Source organism: Arachis ipaensis, chromosome B5, assembly GCF_059453495.1.
Source record: "Arachis ipaensis isolate K30076 ecotype BB chromosome B5, ASM5945349v1, whole genome shotgun sequence".
In the NCBI taxonomy this organism is placed as follows: Eukaryota; Viridiplantae; Streptophyta; class Magnoliopsida; order Fabales; family Fabaceae; genus Arachis; species Arachis ipaensis.
Genome location: NC_142440.1, coordinates 48,874,844 through 48,887,955, shown reverse-complemented (window position 1 = coordinate 48,887,955; position 13,112 = coordinate 48,874,844).

The window sequence follows — 13,112 nt, the reverse complement described above, 5'->3', positions numbered from 1 at the left end:
AGAGAAGAGAGATTACCTCCGGAAGTCAGGTACTGACTGACCTCCCCACACTTAAGGCTTTGCACCGTCCTCGGTGCCGTCTGTCAGGAACAGGGGTGGGCTGGTAGCAGTATCTCCACAATCGGGACCATCATGGCTCCCTGTGCTGGTAAAAGAGGTGGAGTCCGGGGTATCCGAGTCCCTAAAGTATCCCTTGAGTAGCTCCTTGAGGTGTTTGAATCGGCGCCCGTTACGGCGCTCTCTCAACTTAGCTTTATGTTCTTGCCGATCCAACCTTTCAATTATCTGCTGGAGCAATTCATCAGTTGTGGGTGCTTGTGGTATTGAAGAAGGATTTTCTTTAACTGGAGCAGTAGGAAGACTTGTAGTGGCTGCTAGAAGTCTGAGGTATTTCCCGTTAGGGACATATTGATCATCCCGTGGAAGCACCGCTTTGGTGTCCCCAGCTCTGTAGGAGACTCCGGCTGCTGAACAAGATCTGAAACCAAGGCGGGGAAAGGTAAGTTGCCCGCAATTTGTACGTGTCCCATAGCATTCCGGATATGTCTTGAGAGATTCAGATGTTGGTCTGTAAGGATGCACCATAGTAGAACGGCCATGTCCGCAGTGAAGGAGGACTCATGAGTGCTCGGAAAGACGTAATGGGACATGATCTGTGCCCAGACGCGAGCCTCCAAGGTAAGTGCTGAAGCCAAGATTCTCTTAGGGCGGGTACGGTGGTATCCGTAGATCCAATGGTTGCCAGGTAATGCGATAACTCCGAGAACAGAGTCCCAGTCAAATTGGTACCTCTGGCGCTTAAGTGCGGCTTCTTGGAAGGCGTCCATTCCTTCTAGAATAAGGGGAAGACTCAGAGCTTGCTTAATGGCCTCTTCTGTGATGGGGACTTGCTTCTGTCGGACATAAACAGACTGCAGGGTTGGCATGTAGAAGTTAGAGTAGAACTCAACTACCCAAGAAAGATTGACCTGCCTTGGCTGTCTCCGTAGGAAACCCCATTGTCTTCGTCCAATTTGTGGCTCAACAAAGGTAGCAATATTGGACGGGAGGATAAGAAGGTATTCATTGTTATAGTTTCTTTTTGCCAGGATAGGGAACATCTGCTCACAGTAGCGATTGGGAAATCACGCAGTGTCCTTTGCTGGAAAGGCTTTCTCCTTTTCATCAACCTTTATTATCCTCTTAACTCTTTTTGTTGAGGGCTTGACTGCGGTTGAAGAAGGCTCTGCCACTAATGCTCTTTTAGTTCCTCCTCTTGCTGGTGGTTTGGAAGTAGCTTTCTCTTTTCCTTTCTTGGTGGCCATCCTGAAAGAAGGGAAGAGAAAGTAAATTAAATTCAAAAAGATATACAGCCAGGAAGGAAACGGAAAAGAGGGTGATGGATGCACATTAAGATATACTGACATTATCACATGCTCGCGAGCACATGCGAAAAGCCAACAATGGAAAATAGCTAGTGCATATAAAGACAAGTGACTGCAAGGTGTTTATTGGCGTGCCAACAAAGGGCATGAGTAGCATAGACCAAGCAAGACTTTGTAACAAACCATCACGTTTGTATTGACAATTAAATTCAATTAATACAATAGTAAAGGAAAGTTGTGAAAAGCAAGCATTGAATAGTATAATAACATAGAGAAGTGCATAATGCCATTTGAGCTCTTTCACAAACACATAGCATGCAAGATGAATAAGGTATAGAAAATATGAAGGTGAACATGCAAGCAATCCCTTAATTAGAATAAAAATAATTGTCAAACAATTTGCAACAATCCAAAAGCATATAATGAGGGATAATGACTCAAAAAATTTCTAACACCATGTAAAAAGGAAAAGAAAAAGAAGGAAAATATGAATAATGAGAAGAAGAATAATATATAAAATAATATATAAAATGATAGAAAAGAGAAGAAGGAAGAAGAAAATAGAACCTTGGCAATGGAGGTGAGAGAGAGAGAGTGATAGGTGAGATTGGAAGAAGTAGGGAGAAGGAAGAAATAAGGAGGGAAAAGAAAAATTAGGATTTGGAGGAGAGAAAGATAAGATATGTAGCAATATTTGGATGAGCTGTGCAGCGCATGCGACGCGGCCGCGTGGGGCACGCGTTCGCGTGGATGCGCTTCAAGTATGGTGACGCGATCGCGTCGGTCACGCGGTCGCGTGACCCATATTATGCTTCTGGCGCGAGTGCAGCCTCGCACCAGCACAACTCTCTGTTCAAATTAATTTAGTTGCCCAAATTAGGGTGGCGCGATTGCGTCGGTCACGCGATCGCGTGAGTGTGCGTCCAAAAACGGATGACGCGGCCGCGTCAGCGACGCGGTTGCGTGATAAGGATTGTGCCTCCAGCACCAATCCAGCATCACTCTCGCACAATATTTCATTGTGCACCCTTTTAGGTCCAAAACTCAGGGCACGCGGTAGCGTGGGGCACGCGGTAGCGTGGGAGGCTAAAGTTCCTATGTGACGCAGACGCGTTGACAAACCCCAATTTGACGGTTTGTTTTGTATTGAATTTAGAGCATTTTGATAACCTTTTGTCACATTTAGCCTAGGAATTAGCATGAATTTGTTATCTCTCCCATATTTGTGCTTAAGTGTAAAAACATGCTTTTTAAGCCTTATTTTGATGAATTCTAGTTCTTCTTTGATTCCATAAGATGCCTTGATGTGTTTGCTAGTAATTCCAGGATTGAAGTAGGCTAGGCATGGATCAAAGGAAGCAAGGAAGGAAGCATACAAGTGGAGAGAAGCATAAAAAGTCAAAGAAGCAAAGTCAGCCATGCACGCGCACGCGCACAAGGCGCTCGCGCGCACATCGCAGAATTAGCCAGGGACGCGCACGCGTACCGTGCGCGCACGCGTCGATGAGGGCACATGACCTCACTAATGCAACACGTGCCTGGCGATTTGAGAGGGTTTCTGAACCCATTTTTGGCGCCAAATTGCTAAGGGGAAGGAATAAAAGGATGAAGGATTAACGGGAAGGCATTATCACTTTTTTTGAATAATCATCACTTCCAACCACTAATCACTTTTAGTTTAGAGTTTTAGAGAGAGAAGCTCTCACTTCTCTCTAGAATTAGAATTAGGATTAGGTTTAGTTCTTAGACCTAGATTTAGATTCATGTTCTTCTACTTCTACATCTCAATTCTTTGTTGTTACATTCATTCTTCTTCCATTCTTTAGTTGTAATTTCCTTTATGTTGTTCTTATATTTTGTTGTAGATCTACTATTGTTCCTTCTATTTTCTTTCAATTCAATAAGAGGTAATTCATAACAATTGTTCTTCTTTGCTTTTCTATTGTTGATCTCTTGCCTTTGTAGTTGTAGATTCCTTTAATTCTTGCAATTAATAACGTTTACTTCTATTGCACTCTATGTGTTTGTTGAAATGTCTCTTTTAGTTTTAGTGTAGATTTTGTTCCTCTTGGCCTAGGTAGAGTAATTGGTGACACTTGAGTTATCTAATTCCTTTGTTGATTGATAATTGGAGAGATTGCTAATTGGTTTGGAGTGCACTAAAGCTAGCCATTCCTTTAGGAGTTGATTAGGACTTGAGGCTCAAGTCAATTCATCCACTTGACTTTCCTTTAATTAGTAAGGGTTAACTAAGTGGTAGCAATGAACAATTCTCATCACAATTGAGAAGGATAACTAGGATAGGACTTCTAGTTCTCACACCTTACCAAGAGCCTTTTTATAGTTGTTAGTTTATTTTCATTGCCATTTACTTTTCATGCTTCTTATCCAAAACCCCAAAATAACTCATAACCAATAACAAGACACTTTGTTGTAATTCCTAGGGAGAACGACCCGAGGTCCAATACTTCGGTTTATAAATTTTAGGGGTTTGTACTAGTGACAAACAACTTTTTGTATGAAAGGATTATTGCTTGGTTTAGAAACTATACTTTACAACGAGAATTCACTTGTGAAATTCTATACCATCAAAAATCCATTCGTCAAAATGGCGCCGTTGCCGGGGATTGCAATGGTGTTATGTTATTGGTTATTGTATATATGTGAATAGTGTGAATATGTTTGCTTTTGTTAGCTCTTACTAGTTTTAGGATTTGATTTTCTTGCTTCTTATTTGATTTTGTTTTCGTTTTCCTCTTGCTATCATGAATTCTCACCTTGGCTATGAGTTTGGTTATCAACATGTTGTAGGAAATGAGGACTATAATGAAGATGTGTATCAAGAATGGGACAATCAAAGGTGGGAGGAGCCACATGCTTATGATCAATCTTCGTGGCAACAACCTCCACCAATGCACTATAAAGAAGAGCCATTCTATGATGCATACCAATCCAATAGCTATGGTGAATCACCTTGTGACTTCCAAGCACCGCCACCATATGCCTACGACTCTCACCCTCAACATGAACCTCAACCATTCTCACAAGCCCTCCCATACCAAGCACCTTCCTATGATCCCTACCCCTCATATAACCAACCACCCCTACCATATTCTTATGACCATTATGTGCAAGAGCCCTTAGAACCACCACCCTATCGAGATCACTACCAAGAACCACCTCAATACACACAATCTCCACAACCTTACCAAAAAGAACCACCTTCCTATTATGAACTCTCTCTCCAAAACGAGGAACCTTCCTACCCACCACAAGCCCCAATAGACGATTCTCTCACTTTGTTACTTCAAGGACAAGAGGCCATGAAACGGGATACACTTGAGTTCGTGACCAACTTGACTAAGGTGGTGCACACTTTAGCCCACCAATGCTTGAATATTCAAGGTACTTCCGTGACCACATGTGAAAAGTCAAAAGAAGAGCAAAGTATGAAGGAGAAATTGGAAAATTCGGTGGAAAAGGAGGAGACAAATTTTGTGTTGGAACAATTGGAGAAGCCTATGACCATTGAAGAAAGGGGAGAAGTGGTTGAAGATCTCGGAGATGTTGAAAGTCCATGGGAATGTAGCATCATGAAGAACTCTTCCACGAAGCTTGATATTGATGTTGAGGAGGGTGCGCAATCTCCAAGACATATAATCGTTGGAGACTTGGAAGAGGTTTATCAAGAAATGGATTCAATCATAGATGAATTGCTCTCTGCAATGGAATCTTCACCCGTTGGACATGGAGTTGAAATTATAGAAGAGTGTGCACAACCTCCCAAGGAAGATGAGAAGGGCATGGTGTATATTGAAATTGAAGAATATGAAGAGGTTGATCAAGAGATGACCTTGTTCATCAATGAATTTCTATCCAAAATTGAATCGCCTCTCATTAAACAAGAAGAAGTTCTTGAAGATAACACCAAGCCACGTAACAAAGAGGATGAGGTTGAAAGTGAAGAGAATTGTGAAGAGGTGGAAACAACTAAAGAGGAGCACAAGAAAGTGGACCTTGCATGGTCTAAGTGTGGGGAAGCCTCTCTCCCCAAATTACCATCCAATACAACATTTAAGTGGGTAAAATCTCTATCCCTGAGCTTTAATCTCTCACTTGAATATGGTTTGCTTGAAAATGATGGTCAACTTAGAACTCTTTGGGGAATTAAAAGTAAAAACGAGTTGTGTAGTGGTTGGAAAATAGGTGTTAAGCCTATCAAGGCCAAGGCCTCAAGGTATAGGGATGATGTTGGGACAAGGATTACTTTATACGGATCTAGGAGGAAGCATTGGTGGAGTAAAGAGAATTCTATGAGTCAATCACCTTTATGTCAACCGCTCATCTGACAAAACCATGAAACTCAACTAACGGATGGGTGTGAAGACAAGATATGGGATCCCGGTTCGCTATGTGAAAACCAACTATGGGGACTCATATCTTGGGTAGAACTGTGCCCAAGCTTGATGAACATGGTTGGAAATTCTGTCAACCAATTGAGAAGCAAAGATCCTTGGAGATTCAAGGACCAGTACAAACACAAGCCACCATGACAATAGGCTTCTCAAAATGTCCAACTTAAGGACTTAAACTAAAAGTGCTAGGTGGGAGACACCCCACCATGGTAAACTCTTTCCATTCTCTTTTAAATTTGCCTAATAAGTGATTTGAGTTACCATTGTAGGTAGATGCTTCACATAATTTGTTTGTACAACTTAATTGTTAGCCTAGTCACATGTATGTTGTGTTTCGTAGTAGATGAATAATATCGAATTGCATTTTTGCAAATTGTATGATGGTTGATTGAATAAAGAGTTGTAAGTAGTCTAGGGAGCTCCTAGGCATAATTTTTCTCCTTGAAAAAAAAAAAAAAAAAAAGAGAGAGAAGAAGGGTGGGAAGGACGCGTGCGCACACCATACGCGCACGCGCCCCTGAGCGGACGCCTCATCACCCATTTTCCAGAGAGTTGGGCTTCTCTTAGGACGGCGTTATGCCCCAGGCCCAATTCCTTCCACGCTGACGCGCACTACGTGCCTGCGCGTCCATACAGCTATAAGGAAACGCACGCGTACGCGCATCTGCCGCGTACGCGTCGACCCGCTGCTAGAACTTCTGGGCCAATATCCAGAGAGTTGCGCTGGATCTGGGCCAACTTTAAGCTCCCAGCTCAACTCAACTCACGCGAACGCACACTGTACGCGTCCGCACCCCTCGCTGTTCACGCGTTGGCGTATTTCACGCCTCCGCACCCATCAAATAAGATCAAGCAACTCACGCGAACGCGCCCAGTGCGCGTGCGCGTCGATGCGTATTAGCATCACCCAAGGCCAAAGGACCCGAGAGTTGTGCCAACTCTGGGCCTCTTTTAAGCCTCCAGCCCAGTGCATCCGCGCTGCTGCGCACCTTGCGCGCTGCTACGCACCTTGCGCGCCCGCGCCATTCCTTCATTCCTTCCACTCACGCGAACGCGCACGGCGCGCGCACGGCGCGCGCACGCGCGGATTCCAATTTTCACTTACCCCAGAGACGCGAACCCTAGCGCATTCGCGCACCACACTTCTTCCCCCCCTAACGTTCCATTTCTCTTCCCCCACCACTCAACCCCCAGCAACCTCCGGCGAGCGCCACTCACCGCGACCGCCGCCGCACGACCTACCTCCGTCACCGTCCTTGGCCATCAATTCCCTTCCCCTCTCACCACCACCCGTCCTCTCTCTCTCCCTCTCACTCCTCTCACCCATCTCACCGTGACCAACCCCTCCGCCGCCACCCCGTCATCACTGCCGGCGGCTCGCTCCCTCTCTGTTCGTCCTGCACGTTCTCCTATCATTCTCCTCTCTCACCATCACCGTCCCTCCTCCCCTCAGTTTCTCATTCTTCCGGCCAAACCACCGCGCCAGCCGTCTTCACCGCCACCGTTCACGGCGGTGCCAGTTTCTGTCTCTGCTGCCCCTGCCCTATCGTAGTCCCCCTTTCCATTCTCAGTTTTTCCCGGCTCCCAGGTTCCTGCTCCATTTCTGTTATTTTTTTTTCTATTTTTTCCTTTGTATTTGTTCATTTATGTTAGTTACTGGAATTACATGTTAGTTAGCTAAATTCAAATTTTGTATGTTAGGTTAGATAGATATAATTGCTGTTAGGTAGCTAGGGCTGGATAGAGGATTCTAGGCCTGATAATTGCTCCGTATGTGCATATCTGCTGCTTGCTTCCTTGGGTACGGTATGTTGGTTTTGGGTTGATATTCCATGCAATATGTGTTGCCAACTAACATCTGTTTGCTGCTGTGCGTGATTGATGTTATTTTTTGTGCTAATTGTGCTATTTTGCTATCCGGGAACGTCCAATTTTAAGCCGGAATGCTGCCCGATTTTCAAGGAAATTAGTTTCAATTTGATCTTTATTTCAGTTTTGGGCAAATTTCCGTTTCCTTTTTTACTTCCCGGATTTGCACAACCATTGTGAACATGAACCGCAACTTCCAGTTCAATTGAGCCTATATATCATCATATCACTAATCCACTTTTCTAACTTACTAATTTCTTTAACCGTTTTACTTCCACTCACCTTTAACCCTCTTTAACAATTCTTTCAAAAATATGATGATATTATTGCCTTTTGAATATGAGATGTTGCCTTTAATGAAGATTACAGTCTTGGTCCATTCACTTATGTTCACTTGTTCACTTTTACATATTCAGTGCAACATCATGATTGCTCTTTGATAATTGTATCCTGAACATGCCTTCTTTGTTACATACTAAATGTTTTATATATTCTATCATATTTTTCAGGATGTCGAATAAAGGAAAAGCCATAGCCACTGCTTCCAAGAAAAGGAAGCGCTCCAAAACCTCTACACCCCCACCATCTGCTAACTATGCGAGGAATCCGCTGAATGAGGAAGAGAAAGAAAATCAGTTACTCCCATCCACTGATCCAACCAAATTTCCGAATCTCTACTGCGAGCTACGCCTTTCCCGTTATGCAAAGAAGAATCTGAATATTGAGAAGAAGCTGAATCTTCCCAATGATGTGAGGCGTGCCATAAACGCCCGTATTTCTGAGCTGGGCTTGGATTTCGTCAATAAGGATTCGGGACGGATTAACATCTCATGGGTCAAGGAATTTTACTGCAATTTCTTTCGACCAGGCTTGGATTCAGTATTCTTGAGGGGTAGAGAGATCATGATTACTGAGGATGCCTTGAGGGATGCACTGCTCTGCAGAGTTGGTACTCCTGAGACGTGTGCCTACCAGCTATCCTCTCGATGACTTTCAACTATGAGGCACTTCGGCGCGTGATTGCTACACCAGATGCTTCTTGGGTACTGGATTCGAGCAACACAAAGCCCAAGGGCATGCTATTTGCACATCTGACTAGGGAGGCTAGGACTTGGCAACAAATATTTGCCCACAATGTCTTCCCTACCACTCACTTTTCAGAGATTCCGATGGATATGCTAGTCTTGATTGGGTGTGTCATGGAGGGGAAGGAAGTATATTTTCCCCGACTGATTAGGCATAGCATGTGGAGAGCTCATATTCGCGGCTTGTTACCGTTTCCGACACTGGTTACTAGCTTAGCTGAGCTAGCCGATGTCCAGTGGGAGGACAATGACGTGACACCACCACCTCCAGATGACGACGACAAGGAAGTTACTATTCCCTGGGGTGTGTGGGTGCACGAGAGACCCCCGACTAGCCGCCGTTCTCGAGCTAGAGCAGCAGTCGAGGCAGCTATACCATCTTCTTTGCCAGCAGCCCCACCCCCTTCAGCACCTGAGCCCACTTACCTACTGGTTCAGCGTCTGTTTCGGTTCTTGGAGCGCGAGAGGCTCCATGTCAGACGCCGACTGGATCAGATGGATCAGGCACTCATCTCCCTTGGCGCTGAGTTACCTCCGCTTCCAGACTCTCCGACCTCCGATGAGCAGGATCATCAGGAGGAGGATGCGGATGAGCCACTTCAGCGGGATGCACCTCCAGCTGCTCCTACCACTACCGAGATCCCACAGCCACAGTCAGAGCCAGAGCCTATCGTTGTACCTCCCACTGATCCTCCAGTTTAGCATCGAGGACGATGCTTGATTTTAAGTGTGGGGAGGGCACCGGTAGCATTATTTGGGAACCGATGAACTTTTCGGCCTAGTTATCTCATTTTGCACATCTTTGTATATATTTTGATGCATTTCTAGTTTGCTTTGGATACTTTTATTGCTTATTTTGGATTTTAGATATTTTGATGCTTTTGGATATTTTTAGATGTTTTGGATGATAGATTCCGTACTTTTAGTTGGATTCTTCTTTATACATTTTGTTTATCTTTGTTTTTAGTTTGTAGTTGTGATTAGAAATCATACCTTGGATTGCAAATATTTAGTCACCCTTTTTGCATAATATATTGGTTCTAAGTGAAAAAGGAAAGGGTGAACTAAGAAAATTTTTGAACTTTTCAATCACAACAATGCTTAGTCAAACATTGAGATTTTTCAAGAAGTTTAAATATAGGGCATTAACCCAATTGATTGAAAGAGAATTTTTGAAACTTGCTTGAATTTCATACCTTGTGAAGCATGTATTGAATTGAGAACACAAGCTTGTGAGACTTGAGCCTATTGATGTGGTTACATTTTATAACCACTTATTTTCCATTCTTGTGTGAAATTGTTCTCTTTCCATGATTGTGATCCTTGATTTGCTTGATTCTATATATCCGTTTATTTCTTGTGTTTGTGCATTTATATGATTGAGGCCATTCTTTCATTAGCCACTTACCCAAATAGCCAACCTTTTACTCTCCATTGTTAGCCAATTTTGAGCCTATGCTTAACCAACTTATTCTTATTTTAGCACATTACAAGCCTAAGGCGGAAAACCAATGAAAAGTCCTTGTTTGGATCTTTGATTGACCTAGGCTAGTGAGAGTGTTTTATTATTCAAAATTGGTGAGGCTTGGGAACATTGGATGGGATAAAAAGGGGCAGTACACTTTTATGTTTAGGAATTGGGCACATATTCATGTATTGATTAAATGTAGAGACCTTATGCATTGATGTTCTTGTATTTAGTTTGAAAAGAAGAAAAAGAATAAAAATATATATATAGAGAAAAGAAAAAAAACGATGAAAAGAAAAGAAAAATGAAAAAAAAAATGATGATGATGAAAAAGAAAAAATAATACAATAAAGAAGGGACAGAATGCCCCAAAGTGAAGCCAATAAAAAGGGGATCAATGCATAAGTATTATGAATCAAATAAGAATGCATGAGTATGTAAGAAAAGGTGAAAAATGGGTAGTTAGAATAGCTTGCATTTGTATAGGTCATTAAATAGGTTAGGTGGGAAAGTCTATGCTAATCGAAGATTCAAATCCTAGTCCACTTGACCATAAATGATCCTACCTTGACCCTAACCCCATTACAACCTAAATGAAAGACCTCATGATGAATGTATGCATGCATTGAATAAGTGTTGATTGTTAGAAGAAAATCAAATTTTGGAAAACATGATTAGAAGAGAATTGAGTGAATTAACCCTTAAACACTTGAGTGAATAGAGCGGATACACATCCAGTGAGGGTTCAAAAGTTCAATCACATGTGTTCACCCATATTATCTATATTCTTGCAAGTTTGAACTCTTTTTGACAATTCAATACAATTGTGGTTTGGACTTAGTCCTTATTGCCTAGCTCTTGTGCTTACACATGCTCTCTTGGGAATTGATTTGTTTGAACTAAGCATTTCCAATTGCTTTAGATAATTGCATTTAGATAGGACTCATATAGTTTAGTTGCATTCAATAAATGTCATAACCCTTAGTTCCTTCTTAATTTAGCATGAGGACATGCTAAGGTTTAAGTGTGGGGAGGTTGACAAACCCCAATTTGACGGTTTGTTTTGTATTGAATTTAGAGCATTTTGATAACCTTTTGTCACATTTAGCCTAGGAATTAGCATGAATTTGTTATCTCTCCCATATTTGTGCTTAAGTGTAAAAACATGCTTTTTAAGCCTTATTTTGATGAATTCTAGTTCTTCTTTGATTCCATAAGATGCCTTGATGTGTTTGCTAGTAATTCCAGGATTGAAGTAGGCTAGGCATGGATCAAAGGAAGCAAGGAAGGAAGCATACAAGTGGAGAGAAGCATAAAAAGTCAAAGAAGCAAAGTCATCCATGCACGCGCACGCGTACAAGGCGCTCGCGCGCACATCGCAGAATTAGCCAGGGACGCGCACGCGTACCGTGCGCGCACGCGTCGATGAGGGCACATGACCTCACTAATGCAACACGTGCCTGGCGATTTGAGAGGGTTTCTGAACCCATTTTTGGCGCCAAATTGCTAAGGGGAAGGAATAAAAGGATGAAGGATTAAGGGGAAGGCATTATCACTTTTTTTGAATAATCATCACTTCCAACCACTAATCACTTTTAGTTTAGAGTTTTAGAGAGAGAAGCTCTCACTTCTCTCTAGAATTAGAATTAGGATTAGGTTTAGTTCTTAGACCTAGATTTAGATTCATGTTCTTCTACTTCTACATCTCAATTCTTTGTTGTTACATTCATTCTTCTTCCATTCTTTAGTTGTAATTTCATTTATGTTGTTCTTATATTTTGTTGTAGATCTACTATTGTTCCTTCTATTTTCTTTCAATTCAATAAGAGGTAATTCATAACAATTGTTCTTCTTTGCTTTTCTATTGTTGATCTCTTGCCTTTGTAGTTGTAGATTCCTTTAATTCTTGCAATTAATAACGTTTACTTCTATTGCACTCTATGTGTTTGTTGAAATGTCTCTTTTAGTTTTAGTGTAGATTTTGTTCCTCTTGGCCTAGGTAAAGTAATTGGTGACACTTGAGTTATGTAATTCCTTTGTTGATTGATAATTGGAGAGATTGCTAATTGGTTTGGAGTGCACTAAAGCTAGCCATTCCTTTAGGAGTTGATTAGGACTTGAGGCTCAAGTCAATTCATCCACTTGACTTTCCTTTAATTAGTAAGGGTTAACTAAGTGGTAGCAATGAACAATTCTCATCACAATTGAGAAGGATAACTAGGATAGGACTTCTAGTTCTCACACCTTACCAAGAGCCTTTTTATAGTTGTTAGTTTATTTTCATTGTCATTTACTTTTCATGCTTCTTATCCAAAACCCCAAAATAACTCATAACCAATAACAAGACACTTTGTTGTAATTCCTAGGGAGAACAACCCGAGGTCCAATACTTCGGTTTATAAATTTTAGGGGTTTGTACTAGTGACAAACAACTTTTTGTATGAAAGGATTATTGCTTGGTTTAGAAACTATACTTTACAACGAGAATTCACTTGTGAAATTCTATACCATCAAAAATCCATTCGTCACGCGTCGGCGACGCGGTCACGTGGGAGGATTTGTGCCATTGGCACGCCTCCAGCCACACTCCAGTGTAACTTTCTGTTCATTTTTATTTTTCTTTACTCTCCCTGTGACGCGGACGCGTCGCTGATGCGATCGCGTCGCGTAGCAAAATTTTTTTTTTTAAACATGTAAATGCAGATGCACGAAAGTACTACGAAAGAGAAGAGTTATTGAATAGGAAAAACTAAAAATAAAGAAAAGAACGATCATACCATGGTGGGTTGTCTCCCACCTAGCACTTTGCTTTAACGTCCGTAAGTTGGACGCTCCACTAGCTCAATCTTCTGCTATGTGGGGATCTTCCAAGAGGAAGATCTCAAGCTCGTTGTTTCTCTGCATCTTCTCA